This window comes from Diorhabda sublineata, chromosome 8 (assembly GCF_026230105.1).
Source record: "Diorhabda sublineata isolate icDioSubl1.1 chromosome 8, icDioSubl1.1, whole genome shotgun sequence".
Lineage (NCBI taxonomy): Eukaryota > Metazoa > Arthropoda > Insecta > Coleoptera > Chrysomelidae > Diorhabda > Diorhabda sublineata.
The window spans coordinates 14,506,962-14,532,935 of record NC_079481.1 but is presented as its reverse complement, the minus strand read 5'-3'; the positions used below and the strand labels follow the sequence as shown (position 1 = coordinate 14,532,935).

At 31.3% G+C, this 25,974-nt stretch overlaps 1 protein-coding gene across 5 annotated transcripts in view; it reads right to left on the bottom strand.

Moving 5' to 3' along the window:
- The window catches only part of LOC130448472 (complexin), a 535,599-nt gene that overhangs the window by 397,569 nt on the left and 112,056 nt on the right, over positions 1 to 25,974 (bottom strand). For all 5 annotated transcript variants that reach the window (XM_056785884.1, XM_056785885.1, XM_056785881.1 and 2 more), the window contains one exon: positions 3,054 to 3,099. The gene's annotated coding sequence lies outside the window, so the exon portion shown is untranslated. The remainder of the gene's footprint in view (positions 1 to 3,053; positions 3,100 to 25,974) is intronic.

The following is a 25,974-nucleotide window of genomic DNA, read 5'->3' as shown; positions in this document are numbered from 1 at the left end:
CTTCAAGGTCTATATTTTGAAATTAACTCAAACTATACAGATTGCTGCATAATTTCGCTAAAACTAAACATACGATTTTTCAATGAGGACTTTTGTATCATATACAAGTTACTCAAAATTTTTGTAGCTTCTAATAAGAGATTCTTTTATCTTATACAGAGTCATTCAAGAGGTATGGATACCTCTAGATTATAATAAAAAATCTCTATTCAATTCAACAGAGTTTCGTATTATGATGAAATATATTTTTTTTTATACAAGGTGGACTAAAACTCGAAAATTTCCTTTCTTCTCTCATTTCACTTCAATTCCCTCATCAATTTTTCTTGAACTTTCCCTGCACCCAAAGTTATTTTGTAATATTCATGGTAAATCGTAACTAATATAAATCTATGAGATATTACACAGAGACAATATTATACAGTGTGTCTACTTAAGATGTAACCATACGGAAAACTTTTTTATTAGTGGTTTTATAGAAAAAAGTTATTCTTGATAAAAAGTTCTGCATGGTCCAAAAGTTAAAATACAATCGTCAGATATCAAATTTTGTAACAGTATATGAGGTTTGTCAAAAAATTTGAATTTTGTGCCAAAATGTTATGAAGTAAAGTTGTTTTGAATTAAAAGATATATACAAATATGCAATTTTAGCCATTTGTTGTGAAAATTCAGATTTTGTGATTATTTACTAGTCATTACGTATTAATTATTCAGGCTGGATACAATTTATCTCTCTCACCTGTTAAAAATATGAAAACCTTTCTATTTATTACTGTTTCCGAACAACCTTGCAATTTACATACGTAATGAATGCGAATCCTCCAAGAAATGGTTCAAACGCATGCAAAACTGTTTTGGTTTTAATGGAGAATATTCATTTATAAATACTTTTTCCTATTTTTCCATTTATCTATCTAAAAACTTAATTAGCAGCCATCGTATACATATATTCTTCAATTTGGGAGTTTGTAAATAGAAGGAAATTTCAGATTGATTCTAAGATGAATGATTTGTTGCACAAAGTATGCAGATTGAGATGATTTTCCTATCGTAATAGTTTCAAATATTTGGAAATCATATAACAAATCTTATTTCAAATTACAAAAAAAGGCAACTGTCTTCATATATGTGACAATGCACCAAAAACCACTTTGTCGAGTTCATTAAGCGGACTTCGGGTATTTCCTTAACTATATCTTTTCATGCTTTGAACTCTAAATTTTATTGCGTCTATCTTGGATTAATTATGTTGAATGTGCAAGTAATAAAAACTTTCGACTGAAATTTCGCTCTAATTTACTTGATCCAGTCGCAAATATTTTCTCTCTTAAAACATCTCTTCAATTAATTCAATTAATTAAATGTTACTGTTCTGTTAGAGAAATTGAACCAATAGTAATTGAATAATAAGTCAAAACAAATAGAAAAAATAAAGGACAGAGAAATGCTTTATTGTCAAAAAATTGTTACAATTTGTGGACAAAACCTTGTAAAAACTACAGAATAAAAATATAACCAACTAAATAAAGATAGAAATAAAATAAAATTTCAATATACAGAAGAAAAACACAATGAATGAAAAGGAATGAAATGAATATGAAAATAATAAACCTCAGTTACCTATCAATGACGCTATTCATGAAAATTAATAGTAGCCATTTCAGAATAATAAATAACTTTTGAAGTTCAAAAAACCATAGACAAATGTAAAAACCCTTCATCTGATCGCATTTACCCACCGGTCTATCAGTGGAAAAAGGATCATAACAAATGACTATGTCCCAATTATTTTCCAAACATTCTGATCATTTATCGGGGATTAACCCGATCATTGTTTCCAAAAATTCCTAAAGGCTACTAGATTTGGCTCTACCATATCTCCCAGTTTAAAGCACTCGTAAATATTCAATCCACTGAGGATCTTATGTAGATTAAATCATTTTTAAATCCTTTCTGATATTCTCAAAATATATTTTAAAGGACTTTTGTATATGAGTACGATGAATGTGCAAACACGATGGTGTAATACTTGAACGAATCTGGTCGAATATTCTGGTGAAGAAACCGAAGCTGTCGATATTTGGAACAAGATGAGATAGAATAAAATCACCAAATTATTCATTGTTTCTGACTATTTTTAATGTTTTTGAACGTCCTGGTCTGATCACAAGTTTTTATATAAATAAACAATCATTTATGTAAACTTTCTCTAATATTGCATAAGATTCTGGGGTAGGGAAGAATATTTATTTCGAAAATTAATATTCAACTAAGAGGTTAGGTACATAGTCGTCAATGCTAAACGATTTGAGACACAAGGAAACTACAAATCTTGTTGAGAAAATAATTTTACTTCTGTTCAAAGTAATCACCTATATCAATGTACTTTTGTTAGGAAAGCTTATACAACTTAAGCTGATATTTTGTAATGCCCATAAATAATTGAAGAATTTTTCCATCTTATCAGCCTGTGTGAAGAATAACCCAAAACTACTCATGACAAAACCATAATCTTGAACTAATTCAAGATCCTTAGATTGTTTCTTTTTAAATATATATCAATTTGTGTGTACTAAAGGCACTGCTTCAACTTCATAATTAGTTGCAAGGGGTTTTTAAGCAAATCTTTACCAAATGGAAAAGGAAATTTTAATTTATGATATGATAAAATCTAACTATGATTTCATACCCAAAACACCATATGCTCATAAGCTACTTTATATATTTCAAGCCTTTTAACTCAATCACATTGTCAGTTTGAGGTTTACTGGTCAAACTCCACACATAAGATGGAATATCTGGTTACAGCTAAAGCAATCGATTTATTTCGTAGTGATGAAAAACATCAAATGAATATTTTAAATATTTGAGATTTGACTTTCATTTTGGGATAGCATTATTAAAAAAAGAACTGCGTTATCACAAACTTTTTTCCTCTCGTTTTAATATTACCAACTAACTTTAAAAGCATTTTTTTCTAGCTTCACAGTTCATATGTATGTAAATAATTTTCCAGAACTCAAAATTGAGAAAGAAAGCAAACAACTCACTTGTTTCTTGTAGAGTTGAGTGTATGCAACTGGAATTTTCTGTAACCTGTAAGAGAAAAATAAATTTTAGAATATTTCCCCAAATGATTAAACGATGAATCCTCACGGCCAAACTAATAAATTATTTCGATAAATCCTCCGTATTCAACTTGTACCTTTAACTCTGAATTGTCGTAACGGAGTCCAGAGAGGCCAGGTATAAAGAGAATACTTCAAAGATATATACTTTCATATAGTTTATATACAAAGTTGTCAAGTTCACGGTTTCCCTAAGTCTAGGAAAACTATCTGGTAACATAGCATGGAGAGAATCTACCCACTAGTGCCTCTAATAACGGATATAACCTTCAAAACCTACTTATTTTCGAAAATTTTGATTCATGATGTTTCTATAAAATAGCAGATGTTCAGAACGGGTATATAAATGATAAATTGCTTGTAGGAGGATCGTTCCGTAGCCTGGTGAATTGGTACATCAGCCGAAAATCCGACCCACCTACCCTATCTTCTCGCTAAATACATAAAAAAATGATAAAAATACACAAAAAAAATTATCAATATACACAAAAAGATTATGAATACTCGAAAAATATAAGAAATATGAAAAAAACACTAAATAAACAAAAAGAAAGCAGAGAAAAACAAAAGAAAACACCGAAATTTAAGGAGAACCGTTTTTATTTTCTATATAGGGCGTTTCTTCTTTTTTATTTTTCACTATTTGTTCTCATTGTTCGGTTTTTATTCTTTTCCAGCCTATTTCAGTACGTATCACTCAATTATCCGCGATAATTCCATTGCTGTAGAGGAGTAAATCCTCTATCATTCTCTTTTTAAGGGAAGATCGGAGTATTTAGCAGTGGATATCTAAGCGAAGCGATGCCATTGCGATATTGTCTAGATAAACTCCTAGTTGAACATCGATGGTAACCAAAATAAGTTCTTCATCACGCATCATTCATTCATCATTTGAACAGGGCCCTACCGATTAACACTATGAAACTTTCCTGTTCGTTAAATCCGTCTTTCTCCACGAGGAACCACCCGATTAGAAATAAATTTTCTCAAATCAATTGTCGAAGAAAAAAGTTTTATAGAATTTTGAGATTAGGTCACCTCTAAGTAACTACCCAGAATTGTGTGATCGCTCACTTACTATTACTCAAAACCCTTGATAGTATCTATCATACACTGTACCAAATTCGGTATTTTTAAATTGAAGGGTTGTAGAAAAATTATTTTTTTTTTTCGATATTTTGAGCCCTACTTGAAGTTCGTAGGAATGCAACTTGGTATAGAAATCAATTGCTTTATATCGGGACAATTATTTGAGGGGAACCTAAGAAAATTTGAGGTTTTTTGAGTAAGAGCAAGTATAAAATAGTGTACCCTAAGATCCCATCAGTCATTAGACATCAAGTCATGCTGATTCTAGCATAGTAGCTCCTGGGACTCCAAAGAATCATTATAAACCAAATAATTATGACATAGAGGATTCAGAACTCGGTTCTGGTTTTGAAGAGGAATTTGTTTCCGAGTGAAGTAGCAATAACTAAGAATGAACAGTCTAATGAGACAGAATATAGTTGTGGAAAGTTGGGTTACATGAAGTAAAATCTACAAACGCGGGAATCTTATGGAATTATCAAACATTTAAAATAGTTTTCTATCAATAACTTACAATTTTTGAAACGAGGCTGATTTCTAGCAGGAGCTCGCTAAACAGATCATAAACGATCGATATTCGTAGCCTAATATCTGAGCATAAAAGAAGGAAACATAGCAATTCACCATATCACCTTGATATACTATATATGAATTTTTTCTGATAAAAATTCTTCTATACCCTTATTTGCAGAATAAAATCTATTCAAACACAATAAAAAATTATGTTCTCTTGAAATCCTGAATAAATTCACGTAATAAACCAAGTAAGAGAACTGTCGAGAACAAAATGCAATTTCCTTGTATACGAGCAAAATCTTTTAGCGACTATATTACACAGTATTTGATTATCAATTTTGTCGTTCGACGTCTAAGTCGATTCGACGAGAACTTAGTGCTTTTAAGTAGCTTTTAGAAAGATTTGAGTGTAGCTGACGTTGTATGGTGCTCGATTCTCATAGTTGAAGCAAACTTTCAGTGAGATCTTTCGGAAAATAGCGTTATACTTTACAATTTCTATTCGAAGATTTATAATTTTCTTCAAAACCTGAAAAGTCAGTTGAAAAGTTTTGCTATGAAATTGATCACCTTCTGCAGTTAATTTGCAAAGTAATATTTAGCTTAGATTTATTAGTTTTGGGAATATGAGATTTTTGAGAAAGCCATAATGTTTATCGAATTATTAACAACTCTTTCGACGTGCACTGCAATGGTATAAGATGCTGAAGGCTTAGAACTCCTAAGAGTTGAGATGGTTCTTGATGGACTATATTACACAGTATTTGATCATCAATTTTGTCGTTCGACATCTATTAGATGAGTAACCAACCGACGCCTTTTAGCAACCGGGTACCCATGTACCCACAAACTTAAATATCAAAAGTTTTGTTTATTGTGTTAAAAAACAAATTCCAAACTTTGTTTTCTCAAAATATGAATAGTTGCATGGCAATTATCCTTGTAATTGGGAGCCATGAGGGATGCAGATACCAGCAGATGTCGATGACATTCTTCGGAAAGTAGTTGTTTTCTCCTTTGAGGGACGCAGAACCAATGCTTCTAAATGTTCTGGATTTTAGGTTTCTTCTAATTTGAAATTAGTTTTTTTATAATATTTCAAAGACAGATGGAAATTTGACGCTTAGAATTCTTTTAATCTTTATCAAAATATCATATTTTCAAAATTCACATTTCCCATGGAGCAAATTTGACCTCTAGAGTATTTTTCAAGTGAATAAAAATCGGTCTGATATTTATGACGAAAGTGTCAAGTTGTAGTAAAACATATTTTTGACATAAAAACTGCAATTTTTATATGAGTTAGTTGACACCTTTTGCTAGTTATCAGGCATTTACCAGATTAAAAAAAAATCTAGGGGTACTGAAACTTTTAGAAAATAATAATATTTTCCTTTCTCATTTTAACTATTTTGTCATGAAAATCAATTTTCCACTTGAAACCATTAGTCCAATAAAATCGAAGTCAAATTTCCTCCAAATTAAATGTAATATGTTTGTTTAAACTTTAACACCTGGTATGTCAAAATTAAAAAGTTCAGTGCATATAAAATCTTCTTGTGTTTGCTCCATTAATATGAGTTAAAATCGTTTTAAGTGGCAAAATAGCTAGTCATTGCATGTTGTCTGAAGAACATTTTGTCGAATAGGCAATCTCCTACACAATCGGCGCTGATGACGTAGTACCTATTTGGAATAGATCTTGGGCAGTATAAAATATTTCCAGACTTCTAAACTTTCTAAGTTAGTAATACTAATCCTATCAATTCGAAATAAACACCATTATTCTTGTAAAATTGAGTTTTGTTGAAAAAGAATATACTTTTTTCTTTTAATTTTTTTTAATCTAAATCCTTTGGACAATAAAGGAAACACAGAAAGTCAAGTCGCCCTATTCGGGAATGGAAAATGGCGAAAAATATAGTCAATGAAAATGATTTAAAGGAATTTGAATGACATCGATTTTCATATATAAAAAGTTCTTTTCAAAAATTTAATGAGAATCAAAAAATAATTTTTAAATAATCATTAGGCATTTTGTGACTTCTAAAAGACCCTTATATATATCGTGTAGATAGATTCATTTCATTGCCATGTTATTCAAAATCTGTTTTATTTTCTAATACATCAATTCACTCTTCTGTTAAATATGATAAGAATTTTTTAATGAAAATCATTTCCTCTGAATGCACTTTATAATTCTAAACATAACATAAAAAGAAAAATAACATTATATATTGGATATTTACGATAACTGTGATGTCATACTGAAATCCTTTATCTAGAGAATTGGATCGATTTTCGCATTGACCCCAATTTTCATCGAAAATCTGGAACGATGATTTATCATAATGGTTGTTTGGAAGGAATCCAAACGGAAGACATATATGTTGTGCTTGTTTTGAGACCAAATACATAAATTATCTTATTCAATACAAAAATAACGACATATTTTTGTCTTAAACGACATGTCGAAGGAAAAAATTGAGAATATTCGAAGATCAGTATGAGATATAAAAAAAAACAATTTTTTCATGTCTAGGGAATGGAAATAGGAATAAGAATGAGATTTTGTCAAGATATAATATTTCCAAATTCTTTAAAATTAACTTGGACACAAAAAATCTCTCTAAAATGTACAAAAATTGTTTCATTATGATAATAAATATAATTACAAGTCTTTCAAACAGACATCATTGTTTCTGTTGTTGATAATTTCATGTGATTTATTCTGATTTGTCAAATCGGACATCACATTCCAAAAGGCTTATATTGTGGTTGTAGAATTGAATATTGGTCGTTGCTAATGAATAACTTTTACTCAAATACATATTTTTGTAGCTTAATATTGAGCCTTACTCATTTGTCACTTGATATACCTGTATATCATATTTTTATCCTTTAACCGCTACCTAGCGGTATCTCATACCGCCAGTGTTGAATTTCCCGCCTTGATTTTTGAAATGAATTTTTGCTGACCTTGAGACTCTCGGTACCTTTCAAACTTACGTTGATGCGTACATTAGTAGCGCGCTAGCGGTCAGTGGAATAACACGTGTAAGTTAAGAGCGATTTTTTTTATTTCTCGTTTTTTTGGAGTTTTTCTTTTATAAATATGTCACAAAGGGCAAGGATATCGTCGATGCATCCGTATGATCCAAAATTTGAGGAATCAACTAGAAGAAAACATGATGATAAAAGTTACGTCTCTGAAAGTGAGCTTGACACAGAATCGGAGTAATACGGGAATGAAGAAGAACATGAAGAAGTAAGCAATGAACTTGAAGAAAATCTAAGAAGACAAGATTTTTTTACTGGTTTGAGAAGGCAAACACTACAAAATGGTCAAAACAACCGCCTCCAGCTAATTCTAGAACAAGAAGTCAGAATTTAGTGAAGAGGTTACCCGCAAGCGCTCTACAAAGTACAAGAACCAAGACCATTCACCATTGAAAGATGTAGTTGTTGCTGAGATGAGAGCTTCTATGGCGATACTTACATGCACAGAAGTTTTTAAGGCAGGAAGAGAGAGTTAAGAAGGTTTTTTTGCTACTGATGGCAGTGGAAGAGATGTATTCAGGTGTACAATGTCAAGAAGGTTTTAAAATTTATTAGTCTCACTGAGATTTGATAATGACACGGGTAGAGCAGAGAGAACTAAGGAAGATAGAGCTGCAGCTATTTCTAGTCCCCTTAGGAAGTTTATTGATAATTCTCGAAAAAACTTTTCGTTGGGGACATTTGTTTGTGTGGATGAGAGCCTAGTGGGTTTTAGAGGCGGATGCGGATTCGTAATGTACATGCCAAAAAAGCCTGCAAAATTTGGCATAAAAATTATGTGCCAGAAATAATTATTTGCTTACATTTATTGTGAAAAAGGTTCGGATAGTTATGGATTATCAGCAAAAGAGAAAAAATTGCGGGTTCCCACAGTCTGTGGTGAGGTTACACAACAAAAGACTAAAATTTTTAGGTACATTGAAAAAGAGCAAGCCGATGATTCCTGCCTCTTTTTTGCCAGACAATAAGAAGGAAGAAGAAAAATAAGGTTGTATTGCTAATTTCTTCAATGCACCATTCTTCAGAAGATGAGCCAGATACCGGAAAGCCAGATATGATTGCCGATTACAATATGTCCAAGGGAGGTGTAGATAGTTTAGATAAGAAATGCGAAAATTATTCTTCTTGTAGGAGGATTTCACAGATGGCCCATGGCTGTTTTCCTACAAATGATGAATATGTGCTCAATCAACGCCTAAATTTTCATATCAAATCTATAAGAATAACGAACCAATTCGTGCATTACCGATATAATGAAAACTTTAGATTACCAAGAGAGCTAAGAAGCCATATGGCGTGTCTACTGCAAGTAGTAGAAGATCCCCAAGAAAAAGATTCAAACGATGAGTGACTGCAGACTAAAAAGACCTGTTTCTATTGCCCCTATAAATTGAAGCGGAAGACAATTTTTGTTTGTCGAGAATGCGAGAAACCAATTTGTTTGAATCATGCTAAAAAATGTGTAACAATTGTGTAAAAAATCGAAAAAAATAAGAAAGTATACATATTTGCCTATATAGAATTCATCCATTTATTTTGATTGTTTACAATGTTTCTTTTAGCCTTTTGGTTTTGATATTGCGATTATTAATAAAGAAAGAACAAAACAAATAAGGTAGTTTTAACTTTCGAAAAAAAATATGGGTCATACCACATATTATGTATAGCGGTATCTCATACGGATGGTAGTGAGAGTGTGAAAATAGGGGTTAAAGGTTAGGATTAATTTCACAGATCTAAAGAGAATATATTTCAATAAAATTATGGCAAAATGGAAACACACATATTCATCACAACATACACACAGCACGATATTTATTATTTTTCTTATTTCAATTTATACATTTATGTTTACTCTTTCTCATTATGAAACGTTTTTTTCTTTCTATTATGAAATTTAGTATTGTAAAAAAAATAATGCGAAATATAATTTTCGGTAATCAAATATTATTTTTAAAAATTTATTTGATACCAAAATTACAATTATTGAATGGTTACAATTAATCTCTCAAGCGAATTAACTATAAACATTGCCACAAGTTGTTTACAATAATCCGTATTTATAATAAAATGAATGCTGATGAAGTGTTTACGATATTTAATACAATTGCGTTTTATAAAAATGTCCTTCTAGAATTTTCTTCAACTTGCGACGGAATTTCTAAATATTTTTATCGGTTTTTGGACATCAGAATCTATGAAAAAATATATGAACATTCTATTTAGTTTTATACAAGGTGCCCCAGAGAAACTTACTTATTTGAAAGTTTAATAAAAACAAAAGTACTTCAGATATTGTTTTAATTATTTTTTTACTCCTATTCGGTGCTGAAAATTACAAATAACATCTGTTAAGTGACAACCTCTATTGTCTATACACTGATATACACTATAATAATGGGTATATTGGCAATGGCATTACGAATGTTGTTCTTCAGGTGAGCAATGATCCCTGGTCGATCGTCATAAACCAGAGATTTCAAATAACCCTATAAATAAAAATCGCATGGATCCAAATCCGGAGAGCGCGCCGGCTATGGGAAATCACCTCTGAGAGAAATTAGGCGGCCGGGGAAATCGATTGGGCCTCGTGCTGTAGGCGTTGTTGCTTCATTTTGCTGAAACCACACGGCCCTAATGTTCATTGTACTGTACTTGCAGACATGTGTTTTTCTTCGCAAACGAAACGAAGCAGAGTTATAATATTTATAGTGTTTGAGTTCCATATTTGTATTATTATATTATATTATTATATTATACTTAATTGTATACTTATCACCGAATATATTAGTTTGTATAGGAGACTGATTCCTTGAATAATTATTCTTACCAATTATCATTAGGGTGCCTTTCAGTTTAGAATAAGACGACCAAAGTGTTGAAGACTTACATATTTTGGATTTAGTTTCAAAGTTAGCTAGTAACACTCTTTCTGTGGAGCTGTTTTTGCCCTTTTTAGAACTCCACTCCATAGAATAATTATATTTGTTTAAATACTGTTCCCTGGATTTCGCAGGAAAAAGATTCTTAGACGCTGCAGTAGCCGATTCAACAATATCCTCTGGTGTGCAGTTAAAACTTTCTTCACTATTACTTTTCATCATTAATAATAATACTACACTCTTTGAATTATTCAATTAGACACAAAACGGATTTTCTTCAACGGACATCAAGTAATAAAAGTGTGACAGTTTTTCAGAGAAACGAATTGACATGAGAAAGAAACCATTCACAGTCCATTATATTGATAAAACAATTTTATAATTGCGTTTAAAAATAACACATGCCAGCACTTTTTTTAACGCAAAGGCGTAAAAAATTAACCGCTACGGTACTTTTTTCACGCTTTTTGTCTGAAATTACATTCTTTATTAATGCAAATTAATGCAAAAAAAACGTGAATATTATAACGGCGTAGAAAATATTTTTTTTAACAGAATAAAAGGAGAAGATAATTCATTTAATTGACGTTTGTAAAAGGAAGAATGTTTGAGCAAATATGTTATCACTTAATCGTGATATATTCTGAATTTTCACATTTTGTTTGACGATAGCAAATAAAAAAGATTGATTGAAAAATACTTCCCCAAATTCAATCTATCTTATATTTTCTTTTCTGCTAGGTTTGTTATTTTATTAAATAATATTGTGTGCCGATACATCGCCCAATCCGAAGAAATGTTTGTTGCGGTTAGCGAGTTTGACATCCATGGTCTAGAGGAATTTACAATATTGGAATCATGTCCGTAGCATCCCATTCTCAATATAAATAACTCAACGTTAACGATCTAGTTTATTCACATTTAGTAATACGAAAATCTTATTAATTAAAATCAATTTATAATAAAAACATTTAAAAAAAGTTAGGAATAAATGGAAATCTGACAGAGTTATTCTATTTTTTAGAATATTTCTAGCCGGTAGTATTGGATTTCTATATACCCTGGGATGTAGACAACCAATAAAAAGGCAACATCGGCTTTTTATTATTCGCGTTTGACTGTCGAATGAGCAGGAGTACTCAAATAGAAATCAGTTAGTAAATTATATGAACAATCAAAACGTGCACCAGTTTTATACGGTTTCGACTTATATAAAAGAGAAAAACTACTAGTTGTTAACGAAACTACCTGAAGTTTTATCAAGTGAAAGCCAATTTGAAATATATTTTGGGGTAAATTGTACAGTCCTAAAGTTAAACTTTGCTCATCGGAGCTATCCTACTCACAGATCCCCGACACCGGATTATACAGTAAGGTTAACAAAACGATGACGTTACAAAATAGAAGATTGCAGCGTTGTCATGTTGTAATTTATTCCTTCCCTTAAATATACAAAGTTCTGTGCATAATTGTTGTATTAAACTGGATTAGATCTGAGGTGAGTATATCTCTATTCGTTACCAAATTTTTTTTAATATCTTCTCAATTAATTTGGTCTCTCTTTAAGTGAAAACTGATTTAAAATATATTTTGGGGTGAATTCTACAATTCCAAAGTTGAACTTTTTTCATAGGAGATATCCTACTCAGAGATCCTCAACACCGGATTCTACAGTAAGGTTAAGAAATTGATGAAGCTACAAAATAGAAGATTGCAGCGTTGTCATGTTGTAATTAATTCCTTCACTAAAATATAAAAAGCTCTGTGCATAACTGTTGTTGTTTTCATTAATGAACTTAACTTTCAATAGTTTAATAATAATTTAATGATAATATTAAATTACAAACAGTGTAGCGGTCTAAAAAATTCAAAACAAGCGAAGAAACTCCTGATATAAGCAGAGATCTATCTAAACAGAAACCAATAGGTATCTTAACCTGTATTTGTCAACTAAGGATGAGATATCTATTCACATACTTTCAAAATGTATTGCTGAACATAAATCCAGGACAAGATACCTAGGAATGTATATATTTCTCACATTTCGTGGTAGATAGAGGACTTTTTAGAATCGATGCCAAGATTTTATTGAATATTTCGAATTGAAAGCTCGATAAGAGCTGGAATCAATCCTCCAGGGAAGACAGTGGTAATTTTCACAAAATATACAAGAAGAATACCCCACTAATGTGATAGTACCTTCATTTTTTCTTGAATTGCCAGCACGGCGGGCGAACTATACAAAAAAATTGTTTTCAATAATTTTGGATTATAGGTCTTGAAATGAATACGGAATTTAAATATTTCGGTTATTAGATAAGAATCCAATGACTCTTCATATAGATAAACAAATAAAAGCAATTTGATCAAAAATTTGCAATCAGGGGGAATTCTACTCAAGACGTTGATGACTAAGCCTGAGAGAGGTTGAACTTCTATCATTCTTGATCTGTTAAATTAAATTAATACTTCAATATACTTTTTTTAGGTTCACTATATATCATTGTAGATTCAATATCTATATGTGAAAAATACGATTTCTGTATCATTTTCCATCAATGTAACTTCTCGGCATTGAAGGAATAAAAGTTCCATCCGAATGAAAGAAATGTAAATACTGGTAACATTTCGAACTATAGTATTCTCTGCAAAGTTTACATATAGATTCTAAGTACGTTTTATACTGATTACTCAAAGTGAAAACTCACTGAACTTTATATCGTAATCTACGTTAATGGTTCTACATCATTCGCAGAGGTATTTTCACTCGGTTGAACATCAACAAATTTCACAAGTAAGCTTTTCACATCTAGTTACGAAGCAGAAATCACACAGACTTAGCAATTTATTCCAATCAAATATACTCGGTAGTTATTTCATTTTATTGAGTGCAGTTTATATCAGTGAATTCTAGATATCTGGTAGATATAAATATCACATATCCGTGATAATAGTATTTAAAAAGAATGAAGTATAATGAGTCAATGGTAAAGAAGAGGTTTTAGAGATAATTCTTCAAATATTATTGATCTTTCTAGCGCTATGAATATCTTATGTGAAATATTCCATTCACACTAAGTTCAAGAAGTGTTTTAGAAAGTATTAAAGCAAGTTAAGAAAGTTGTCTTTTGAAATCTGGTACTTCATAAACGTCATATGGGTTTGACTAAGGCAGCACCATCGGTGTGTCAGTAACACGATTTATTTTCATTTATTATTTTTATTTATATTAATACTCTGACATCATAGGGGACTAGGTACCCATTGCTCTGTGTTTTGCTACTTGATAATCTGAAAAAGTAACTATTCATTCTTCTCCAATAAGTTTTATTACAAGATATTTGAAGTAGCAGACACTTGAACTTATATACGTGGACTAATAAAACTGAAAATACTTTTGTAAGAGGCATCTAAATAAATTAAAAATCAATTGGCAATCAATGACATCTGAAATAAAATATCAAAATTCCAAGATGGGCTGAAAAAACAATACAAAAGTTATAAACAATAAAGTGAAATAAAAGATAAGGGTTTGATTTTTTTGAAGTATTTCAAAAACTATTTGAGATACTCGGAATTCAAGAAAAGATAGTGAAAAAGCAGCAGCTTGAAAAAAGTTCCCTTTTTTCCCTTAGCAAAGATTTTTTTTGATTTCTGGGAGCTAATCTTGAAATGGTTTAGAAGAGATCCCCGTTGTAAAAATTCAAAAATTTTGATATTTAATTTTTTTATCATCATCCAAAAATTGTTTTCAAATATGATTATCAATGATTTTTTAAATAATAAAGATAAAGCTCGGCTGCAAAATTCAATTTGTTCATTTATTAACGAAGAACAAAAATTTTCTCAAATGCCCTTATCATATTTTTATTAGTTTATAAAAGATTCGAATTGAAAAGTAAAAAACGTAAATTTCGCATCAATTAAATAAATAAATGAATAACATAGAAAAAATTAATAAACAGATTAGTCAGAGGTCCGTTTCAGACCTTAATTTGTTTAATAATCAATAAAGAATAAAAAAGTGTTTTATCGTTTCATCAATAGTTTATGTTATTTTAATAAAAATTAGTGAAAACAGAAAGAAAGCTACAAATTCAAAAATATAATTTATATAAAAGTTATATTAAAAATATATACAAAAACTTTTTGATATAAAAAAATATAGATGTCTCTTCAATTCCTTATTTCTTAGACCTTCTGATATGTTTATCTATGTTTCGACTTATTTATGTCTAAATCAAAGTAGATATTTTTTCTAATAGGAAAAATCAACTTTACCTCCTGTAGCAGTAACCGATTAAATTATTTGAAATTTTATTATAAAATAGCGCTATGAATGTTGGAGCGAGCCCTGATATAGGAATTGCTCCTCCGCAGGGCTAGGGTTGTTGTTGCTTGCGTGGGTTTGCTAGCTTTTCTGGCGGCGGAAAAGCGGAAATTTGGGATTTTTGTTTAGAAGAAAACTAAAAGATAAGTAAGGATTTTTCAAAAAATCTTTATTTTCAGGATAAAATTCCAGAAAAAGAAGTTTTAAGAAATCTTATGAACAAAGCAATTCTTACTTATTATTTATTATCATAATATTTATATGGTTTCCATTATAGGAAAACAAAATATTAATAATAATTGGAAAAAAGTTTTGAAATTATCAGCGTTTTTATGTTGAACTTGAAAAAACGAATTATCAAAAGCATAATTAATAAAAAAATTGTGATAAAAATTTTTCGTTTTTTCGTTGACGGATTATTGTTTATTTATAAATCTACTCAGCACCCAAATACATTTTTTCAATCCTTAGTATTGATATCTAATCAGGTGAAATAATTTTTCATAGCTCATGTGTCAGATTGGGGCGTTGCACGCGGCAGCCAAACCACCACTATTCTACCCTTATTTTCGCCCCTAAGTTGAAATTATAAGCATTTTCGGTACATTTCCGGGAGGTGAGACTTCTTTTCTGCTCTTCAACGATCTTATTCCAAATTTTGGTTATCTCAAATAGTATTTGGAATATTTCAACTGTGTCTATATGCCATTCTGAATGGAATAAGACCAAAATCATCATTTTTGATGCTCCGGATCATGTTCTGAGCGATATGGAACTTGTGAATCAGATTATACGAAATCCGTAGTCCATAATGCTGATACCGGTATAATTTTTATAGAAACATTTTTTCCTCTTTTCAATTAGCAACACAACTTCGTGCTACGTCAATTATAGATTGAAAAATGTCAAACATTGACATATAAATTTCCATTAAAAATCAATTATCATTTTTCCATTGTAGTACTAAATATGATTTCAAAGAAACTGTCATGTCCATCCGATATTATATCAACAGCATTAGCGTTAATATAGACATCTGACAACGTTATTCCAAGTAATTATGAGGATATTGATGAACTAAATGCTTTAAGTGAGTATCCTTTCGGTCATAATAGTCCAGTCAATTTAGCAGTTTTTTTACTGAAACCTCTAATTATTTCGAGCGTTAAGACCACGTGTCTATGTATTTAAAAGAGCTTTGTCCAATCAAATGAAAATCATAATGCAAATTAACGAAAAAAGGCACTCTGATGATAAAATTGAGCACGTTAATTGGAAGAGGTGAAAGTTTTCCTAAAGAAATGTATATATTGCCATCAATGAACTTTTAAACTGTACCATAAGCGCACAAGTAATTTTCATTCTTCGAAATCACATAACATTTTTATTATTTGATTTCATTTCTCGACGATAACATATAGTTCATTATTAGTGATTAAATATCTATTTAATCTTTTTAGAATAAAAGTGTGAAATGTTCAAAAAATTTTTACAGTATTAAATTCATGCGCTCAAGAAAAGAACGTATATGCCCTCTACCGCCCTTCAACACAAGGTTACGTGTATACTGCCAGCACAAAAAAATAACTGATTTCACGCCGAGGATTTGACCCTCTTAGGCTTATCACACGTAAATAAAATTATAAAGAGGTGTTAAAAATATAATGAAAATATAATGTATTTACAAGGGGTTAATTTGCACCCTAAGACATTGGAAATTGTAGTTGCCAGTTTGTGTTTTCTTTGTTGGGCCAGGTAATTCTTGGATCATCCTCTCATTATTTATATTATTCTAAAATTAATAGTAAGTTAGTTAAGATTTGTTTATCAAAAACTGACATTTTATTATTTCTATATAGTATTGTTGAGGCTGAATTGTGAATACAAAGAAAACAATCAGCATAATAAATAAATTATGGGAACGAATTAATAAAAAACTATCTTATTCACTAGAGTAGGTGTACAGGTCTTGATTATCATATTATGTGTTCGAAAAGACCTTCAAAGATATTCATGCATGCTTGGAAGCGATCTATCTTTCAGAAAATATTTCATTATTTCCAATGGCCAAAGAATGAGTGGAAAAAATATTTTCCAGATTTTTGTCATGTGTATAAGTTCTACAAAGACTAAAGATCAAGGAAAGTTTTTTTTTATAAAACATACATTTGGCACTCTGTGAGTGATTTCACATTTTTGTATTTGCTCTGTTGGGCCAGGTAATGCTTGGACCATCCTCTCATTAATTATACTATTTAACAATCAATAGTGAGTTAGCTACGATTTGTTTGTTAAAAACTGACATTTTATTATATTTGTATAGTAATGTTGAGGCTGAATTGTGAATACAAAGAAAGAAATCAGTATAATAAATAAATTATAGGAACAAATCAATAAAACACCATCTTATTCACTAGAGTATACACACACGTCTTGATTATTATAAGTATGTGTTAGAAATGATCTCCAAAGATATCTATGCATGCTTGGAAGCGATCCATCTTTCATAACATATTTCATTCAGTTTTCATTCAAATGTTTCTTGAAAAAATATGACTCTACTATATATTAACCAAAACAAATTCAACGACTATCTAATTTGTCTGTGTGTCACTATGTGATATGTATTAGTTGATGAATAATAGTTGAAGTTTTGTCTGTTGACACAAACATATTTAACAAACGTGGCTTCATCTCCAAATAGGACACAGTCGTAAAAGTGTCTCTGTGGATTATCTTTTCTTTAAGCGCAACTACAAAATGCTAGTTTTTTCTCAAAATCAACTTCAATTAATTCCTATTGCAAGTGAATGTCGTAAGGATGCATGACGTTTTTGTCAAGGATTCTTTACACACCGTAGTAGCTCAGTTCTTGTCCGCTGGAAATACCTCTTACACCTGTGTGTGGGTTTCCAACCGCCACCAAAACAGAAAATTTTAATCGTTCATGATTTAGATAATTAACTGAATCCTGAAGGAACCCGCCTTTCAGGAACACCTTCATGGTATACTCTTGCTTATAGTGAAGCACTTTTGTTTCAAAAAACCTTAATGTACCTATTAATATATCATTTTATTATCAAATATCAGTTTTTGACAAATAAATCTAAGTCAATTCACAAATAATTAGTTAATGATTAGTTTTAGGTTTACAATCACTAATCGAAATATCTCAAGAACTAATGATTGAAGATATACGGTGTGCTCTATAAAAAATAAATATATTGGTAGTACTCTTCCATATTCACATAAAATACAGGGTGATTAATTTGAAAAAAGCCGAGAAATAATGTAATAGTATTTCGATTTACTCTGTACCAGATTTAATGAGTATTATCCTAATTCTTGAATTTCCCTCACATTGTATAGGACATTTAACAACCCTTATTATTATTATTGTTATGATAGTCAAGCTGATTCTAAATATGCAAGAAAATATAGGGTGTTTCATTTATAAAAATGTGATTTTGATAAGGAACTGAACTTTATCACACTAATCAATCACTCTGTAGAAAAGATGAAGTTTGTTTATCTATATGTGTACTTCTTGATGGGCTATAATAAATTTACATAGAAGAGATTGAAAAAAAGTAAATGTATAATAGATTTGATACACAAAATATGTTGGCTATTTAGCATTTATGTACTACTAAAATATTAACTATGTATAGTTGACGAGTTCCAAGTAACAAATTGTCTCGACTATTCCACCAAACATTCACGTTCTAATACTCTAGAGGTAAGAGTGAAAAGATGAACAAAGTTGTCCACAACATTTATATTCAATTGAGCTGACATACATTTTTAATATATCTTAAACACGCCACGTATCCTTAAGCCCCGGAGATTACACTAACCCTTTTGAGCTCTAAATTACAGTCGTATTTCATTTCATCGTATGAAAGGCGAAAACTGGAAATCTCAATTCCCAGTAAATATATACACATACGGTCCTCGAATATAACATTTAACATTTGATGAATGGGTTTCGAAATGTGTTTGAAATTGTGTTTTATCCTGAACATTCCTCGACTGTATGGAAGATGATAATGTGAAAAGGACTATAATTAGATACACTAGCTGTGTGCAGTAGTAATTTATCAAAGACTACAGTACTTATTTCATGTGCAAGAGTATGGTGGTTTTGTCGCTTAATACTTAGTTATGCGATTCGTATTCTGTCTGTTTTTGTCGTTAGTACGATACACATTGCGATTTATTTTCCTTAAGAGGGTATTCGCTTATAACGGCAGACGATTGGGCACTGTGTTTTAGGGCGTTATAACGACATAAGCATCTTATTAATCAATTATATTTAACGCAATTTTTCATATTTCTGGAAGTGGTGGTAATAATCATACTGAACACACTGTTTACACTATCACTACACACTACACACTATCACTACACACTACACACTACACACTATACACTACACACTACACACTACACACTACACACTACACACTACACACTACACACTACACACTACACACTACACACTACACACTACACACTACACACTACACACTATCACTACACACTACACACAATCACCAACACTACAGCAACAAACATAAAAATAACTAAATAAAGATATTTAGTGCAAGTAAATATCTAACAGCTCTTTGTTGTAATTTGAGGATTCGCTCAAATTGAGTCGCAGCACATGCACCCCAAAAGGGAAGGACATAACGAAGATGCGACTCAATAAGGGCTTAATAGACTGTTAAGGTGGTGGATAAGTTCAGTTCTTTGTAAACTGATCTCGGCGCAAAAAAGGAGAATCTTAATTTTTTAGAATCGCACCATGATTTAAGGTCACTAGATATAGTCCTATGAAGGGACGTGAGAACAGGGCTGCTCCAAGAGAAACTAGTATCTGCAAAAAGACATATTTTGCTACTGACAAAATAGGACCTAGTACTGAGCCTTGGGAAATTCCACATTTTATTGACTTGCAAGGAGACATCGTTGTATCAACTCTTACAAGCTGACTTCAGTTGGTTATTCAAGGATAAGATAAGATAAGGAAATTCTAAACCTAACCTAACAAATATTTTTGCTTACGTGATTTGGTTCTGAATGAATCAGACTTCTGTGGGAATATTTGAATGCAAAAATTTTTCTCATTATATTATACTTTTATAATATTAACTTTAATATAATGTTGAAAGTAAAGTTTTTTAAAACATCTTCCTTATATATATGTTCCTTATATATTCATATTTCATATGTGCACATGCAGAATTTAATTCCGCTACTTATTTTTTGAAATATCAATTCTCAATAAATGAAATTTTAATTTGTTATCAATAATTTTCTAATAATGGAAATGGTATAGACATGAGATAACGTATGGTATTTTTGATTTTTCTCTGTGGCTATATGAAAAAAAATTCCGAAATTCACGATCGTTTCCTCTCTTCATCCTAATCAAACACTCGAGACACGTTTATTTGTTTGATTGGTATCTCTCAAGAACTTATCAATCATTATTACTCTAGCAAACAAATTTAAAAGCATCCGATCGTAACAAAAACATATCTTAACTACCGTTCTATTTGTAATTAAAGATTACAAGATTATATTGAACTTACAAAATTGGAGTACAAATTTGAAATTGTAATTTGAGTTTCTTATATAAATTGAGGTTGATCGAAATTAGTTATAAACATGAAAAATATAAATTTAAATCAATATGGAAATAAATAATTATTGTCTATTTGCTTCCATTCCATTTTTCAGGATATTCCAAAAGTGCAAAGGACACTGCTTTCAGACAGACTTTCAGTACATTCTCGTTTTCCGATTCTTTCGAATACTCTTTGAACAGCTTCGATGAATACTTGGGATCGTTGTCATGCTTGAAGATGAATTTTCTGGCCAATGCCTGATGGGCAGAAAATTTATCTTCTCATCAGGCGCTACTCATACTAGCTTTCTCTTATATTTATATAGCTTTTTTTTAAAAAATCCCTTCAATTGCTACTAAATCTCTAGTCGCCCTTCTACCAAATCATTTCCAAACTATTACAGAGCCTTTGCCGTATTTTATAATAGGGATAACACATTGATCTAATCTCCTCTATCTCTTAGACTCAAAAACTCCAAAGTTTGACTCATCATTCCATAAAACTTTTTCTTAACTCTTCATGTATACACTTTTTATACTCTTAAGCACGATGCAATCTCTTAATTTTATTTTGAAATCTTGAAAAAAGTTTCTTCATCAAAACACTTCCAAAAAAACCAGCTTCTCTTAATCTTCTTTTATCATTTGTTGAGAAAAGAAAAAGTTAACAATCTATGTAAATGTGAATGGTCAAGTTTGAACTCATTCTGACTAATGTAGCAACCAAAGAAATGATGTGTTTGAAGAATGGTATGAAAGCCAAAACGCTGACGAAATATCAAAATATGTTTTTAGTAATAATGTAGTAACTATAAAATGACAGTTAGTAAATGATATGAGCGATTAAAAGAGGAAATGAGTTAGTTGAAGACGAGGAGCGGTTAGGACTAACAAAATTTGTATATATTTGGTCTTCCAAATGGACAATTGGCTTCTCGAGAACAATCTCGTATAAATCCGAGTTAATAATTTGAAGAGATGATTTGCAAATGAGATGAGTATATTCCAAATTTGTTGCAAGACTGATGAAGAAGAAAATATGGAGATAGACAGTTGAAGACTTGTGATGGGAAGTCAATATCAATAAATTTAAAATTGTAGTAAATTAAAAGAAAACATGGGGAAGATTTACTAATAACAAGATAACGAATAGATTCATCACTTATGGGTGTCATTTTAGTAGAATATGGGAAAATAGATATGGAGATAGAGAAGAGAGTGAGTAGTGCAAATCAAATATACTAGACAATTTCTTGGAAAAGAAGAAATGGGAGAAGACATAAAAACAAAAGTATACAACTCGATAATCGTAATTGGTACTGAACAAAAAGATACCAAGTAGAAAATTAGAAGCGGAGATGGAGCTGAACTGAGGAAAATAACAGGGAAAACATAGATGGATAGGATTTAAAATGAGATAATACCAAAGAAGCTCAAAAAGGAACCAATAGGAGAGAAAATAGTTGAAATATGTTTAAACTGATAGGGACACATAAAGAGAGAAACACCACAAAGCACATAATTAATGGAATTAGAGAAATATGAGAAAAAGAGAGAAGGAAGACCCAAGAAAACTTGGCTACAACAAGTAGCACAGGAAATTTTTAGTAACTCTTTATTGTTGGAAAATCTTTGACCAACTAGTCAGTTTTTCAAGTCTAGGAACATAGAATTATTTAAAGGAGCTAAATCTGGTGAGTAAGGTGCATGAAGTAGCAATTTAAACTTTAATCAATCAAATTTTGCAATAACGAATATATGAGCTGGTGCTTTGTCTTGATGAAAAACATTGTTTTCCTAACCATATGCGACTGTTTTCTTAGTGGTAGTTTTATAATAATCATGTATTTATCCAGGGCACTCACCTCAATGATCACCTAAAAACGTTAGACGTTAGACAAATAATGTAGCCTGCATATTATATTGCACACAACCTCTATCTACATTCACTTTTATTTTGTATTTTTTCGAATGCACCAAAAAACTGTCGTTTATATCTTCGTTTTCATGGATTGAACTATGTCGAAAAATAACTGGAGTTTGAAATATGCCGCCAACAGTATAAGGGAAATTGTTGTTTCCATGTACGTATAGTACTGCTAATGAACCAAGAAATGGCGTTGAAACAAGAACTCGAGTTGGCTATCTAGAATAATTTTGATCTATGGGGTAGACCTCGGAATTATCAGGTACTGTAGGCTTCTATTTCGTGTCAGAGCAGGGGATAGTAAATGCTGTGTTAAATTGAAAATTCTATAACGTAAATGTAGTTATAATAGATTATTTGGTCACAATTCTACATTTGTTAAATATTTAACTATTATCGTGCCCCCTTGACTCGTTTTAACGCCCCTGATGAGGAGGCGCCAGCCAGCTTAGGAACCCCTACACATACAAATACAACATATCCATTCGATTGATCATAAATAAAAGATCACCATTTGTTTCTTTTGTTTTTCTTCATTTGTTTGAATGTGGCTGAGCAGAATGATGTACCCACAACGAGATTTATGTTGCCTCTTTTTTTATCTGTTTCGACGCACTTTATGTTTGTTCATTGTGATAAAATTATCTTTTACATTCATACGTCAAATGATCACTTTGAATAGCAATAAAATATTGATTTATTCCGATATTTTCGATGTTATTTTCCATGGTATCACTAAATGAATTCGAGCGGTAAATTTTCAATACTGAAACATATCTCCATATCATCTGTATTCATTCAGACCTTGTTACATACAGCCTGTTACCAACGAATGGAGCAGAACTCTGTCTTGATTGGAGAAAAAAAATCATTTTCCACAATTACATTCTATTCACAATCACCACGTGAAGACATGTGATTAACAATCAACATTGTGTAACGATAAGTCCGTTCGTAAAATTAGTTGTCGTCATATCAATTACTTTTTAGACATTTGGGATAAATACAAAGCTGATGATAGATGCTTCTAAGGACCGTAATACGGTAATTTTGGCACTAAATTAGAATATTATAGCTCATAATATGACGTAAAGCATAATTATTGTGGATTATACTTGCCTCACTAACTGTTGCAGCTAAATTACTGGATCCAATTTGAAGAAAATTAGTTGGTATTCTCATGCGCATTCGGCGTACAGCAGTTAAAAATATGCGCCTAGTAAAATTGACATCTCTATGACAATGTCCGTTCTCACGAGGGTTACCTGATCCATTCCAAAGTCCTGATTTTGCATATAGAGATTTTAACTTTAACAATATTACTAAACTAACTAGTGACACACACAGAGCTGAATCTGCGAGAGGTTTTCGCTAAGGAAGCTATTTTAAAGTTTTTCCACTACTAAAATTGCCTTTATTTTGATTTTGATGTGGCCTGAGGTTGTCACAATTTTGTAAAATTCATTTACATAGTAATGTAGATATCTTTGATTTAATTTATTTACAGTACATTGAATTACGATTATAAAAAATTAAATAACAATGTTACAACTGTTTTTGTTGCAGGAGCTTCTGCAACAACGCGATTCTTACCACTGAATCAATTATTAAAATTCTTGGATATGAAGTTGGCAAAACTATGATCGCTTTCCATAACCTTACCGGTGGAGATTCTACGAGTAAAGTCAGGACAAAACATGCTGCTTCACAAATTGGGTCTCAATAATTTGAATTGCTGAATGGTTGACAATGTTTTTTTCTTTCAAGTACAGAACTCGTCTGTTTATGTGTTTTAAATATTTTTAAATGTATTTTAAAACATGTGAAACCGTTTGAAGCAAAACAACTCAGAACTACAATACTTAAAAACTATTATGAAACAAATTTCCATCATATATAAGCTTCACTTTAGAAATGAATTTTTTATAAAACAACAAAACCCTGAAAGCTTCAGGGGAATCCCAAAATCGGTGTTAATATCAGGTGATTTAGGCAAACATTCATACGTAAGACTATAAGAGTGCAGTTACGAGGGAGGTTCAACATGTTCCTGCGATACGATTGTCGAAATCACTCGGAACTTATTTGATATACACAACTTTCTACGCCTGTTTGGCACGCTCAAAAATTTTTTTTTCGGGATCTGCGAAATTCCCGTCTTTTCCCCGGTTTTCAAGGCTCCTAGATACCCTGTTTATATAGTAATATATGGGTATTTTAAAAAAGGTGATTCTGTCTCTAGGATAGAAAAATGAGAAATATTCAGGATTTGTTCAGTGAACAATTGGCTATGAATTGCTACCTTCTCGCAGTATACTTTAATTTTTTGCATTGTTTTCCGGGTAAAAATTTGAGTCCAATGAGAAGGTCATCTCCAAAAAGTTCAGTTCGAAAATCTCAAGTGAAAGTATCGAATTTAGAGGATTGAATCGTCACTTTTTGTAAATCAAATATTCAGTATCCAGGCACGTATTTTGGCCTAATCTTTGCTGGTTCTATTTTCTGTGATTACTCAATTTATTCATAGTGGGATTTCGATGTAATCTGTTTCATTTGATCGAAAACTATTTTCCAAATAGTTGGCAAGAAGAAGTGCATTTTCTCGATTAATTTTTATCTACGTTCTTTTGAAACCGGATTCCGTGCTTTGATTTTTTCCTTTCCAGAATATCGTCCTATTAAGTAAGCCCCTGAAGATGATGAATTATCATTTTTTTTATTATTACGCGGCGGCGAAGATCTCACACTATACACTTCGCTATTTTGACATTTAGGCATCAGTCGGGGTTGTGCTGCAGTCACGTAAACATGTCCGCCAATATTGATGCTCCCACCAAATGTGAAGTGTGATTCATTTTCTACAGGCTGAAGGCCATCGGTGATTGAGTAGTTTGAGTGGTGTCCAAAGTTTGAAGAGAGCTATAATGTTGTGCACGATGAAGGGGGCCAAAGATCTGTCCTTTCAGATGACCTGGTTCAACGAGTGGGCAGAATGGTTGAAGAAAACCGCAGATTCACCTTCACTGCTTTGTCTACGGAATTTCCAGAAATTTCAAGGTCTGTTTATTGGCGGCAACTTTCTTTGAAAAGGATATTGAAAAGCTTGTCCACAGATATGACAGATGTCTCATTCTCTTCGGTCATTATGTATCATGTGTACCAATCTTCTGGTAATAAATTTATTGCTTTATATGATATTGTTTGTTATTCAACAGCCCTCGTATGAATTGATACTTCATGCACTCTATTCGCGAGATTTGGCCCCATGGAATCATTCACCATTATAAACATAGAAAAAGTTTTAGCACAACCAACATTTATGATACATTGAAAAATGTATCTTCTCTCCCAAGTCAACCAATTAGATTGTTTTGATATCAAGTATGTCCATTATTCTCAACCTA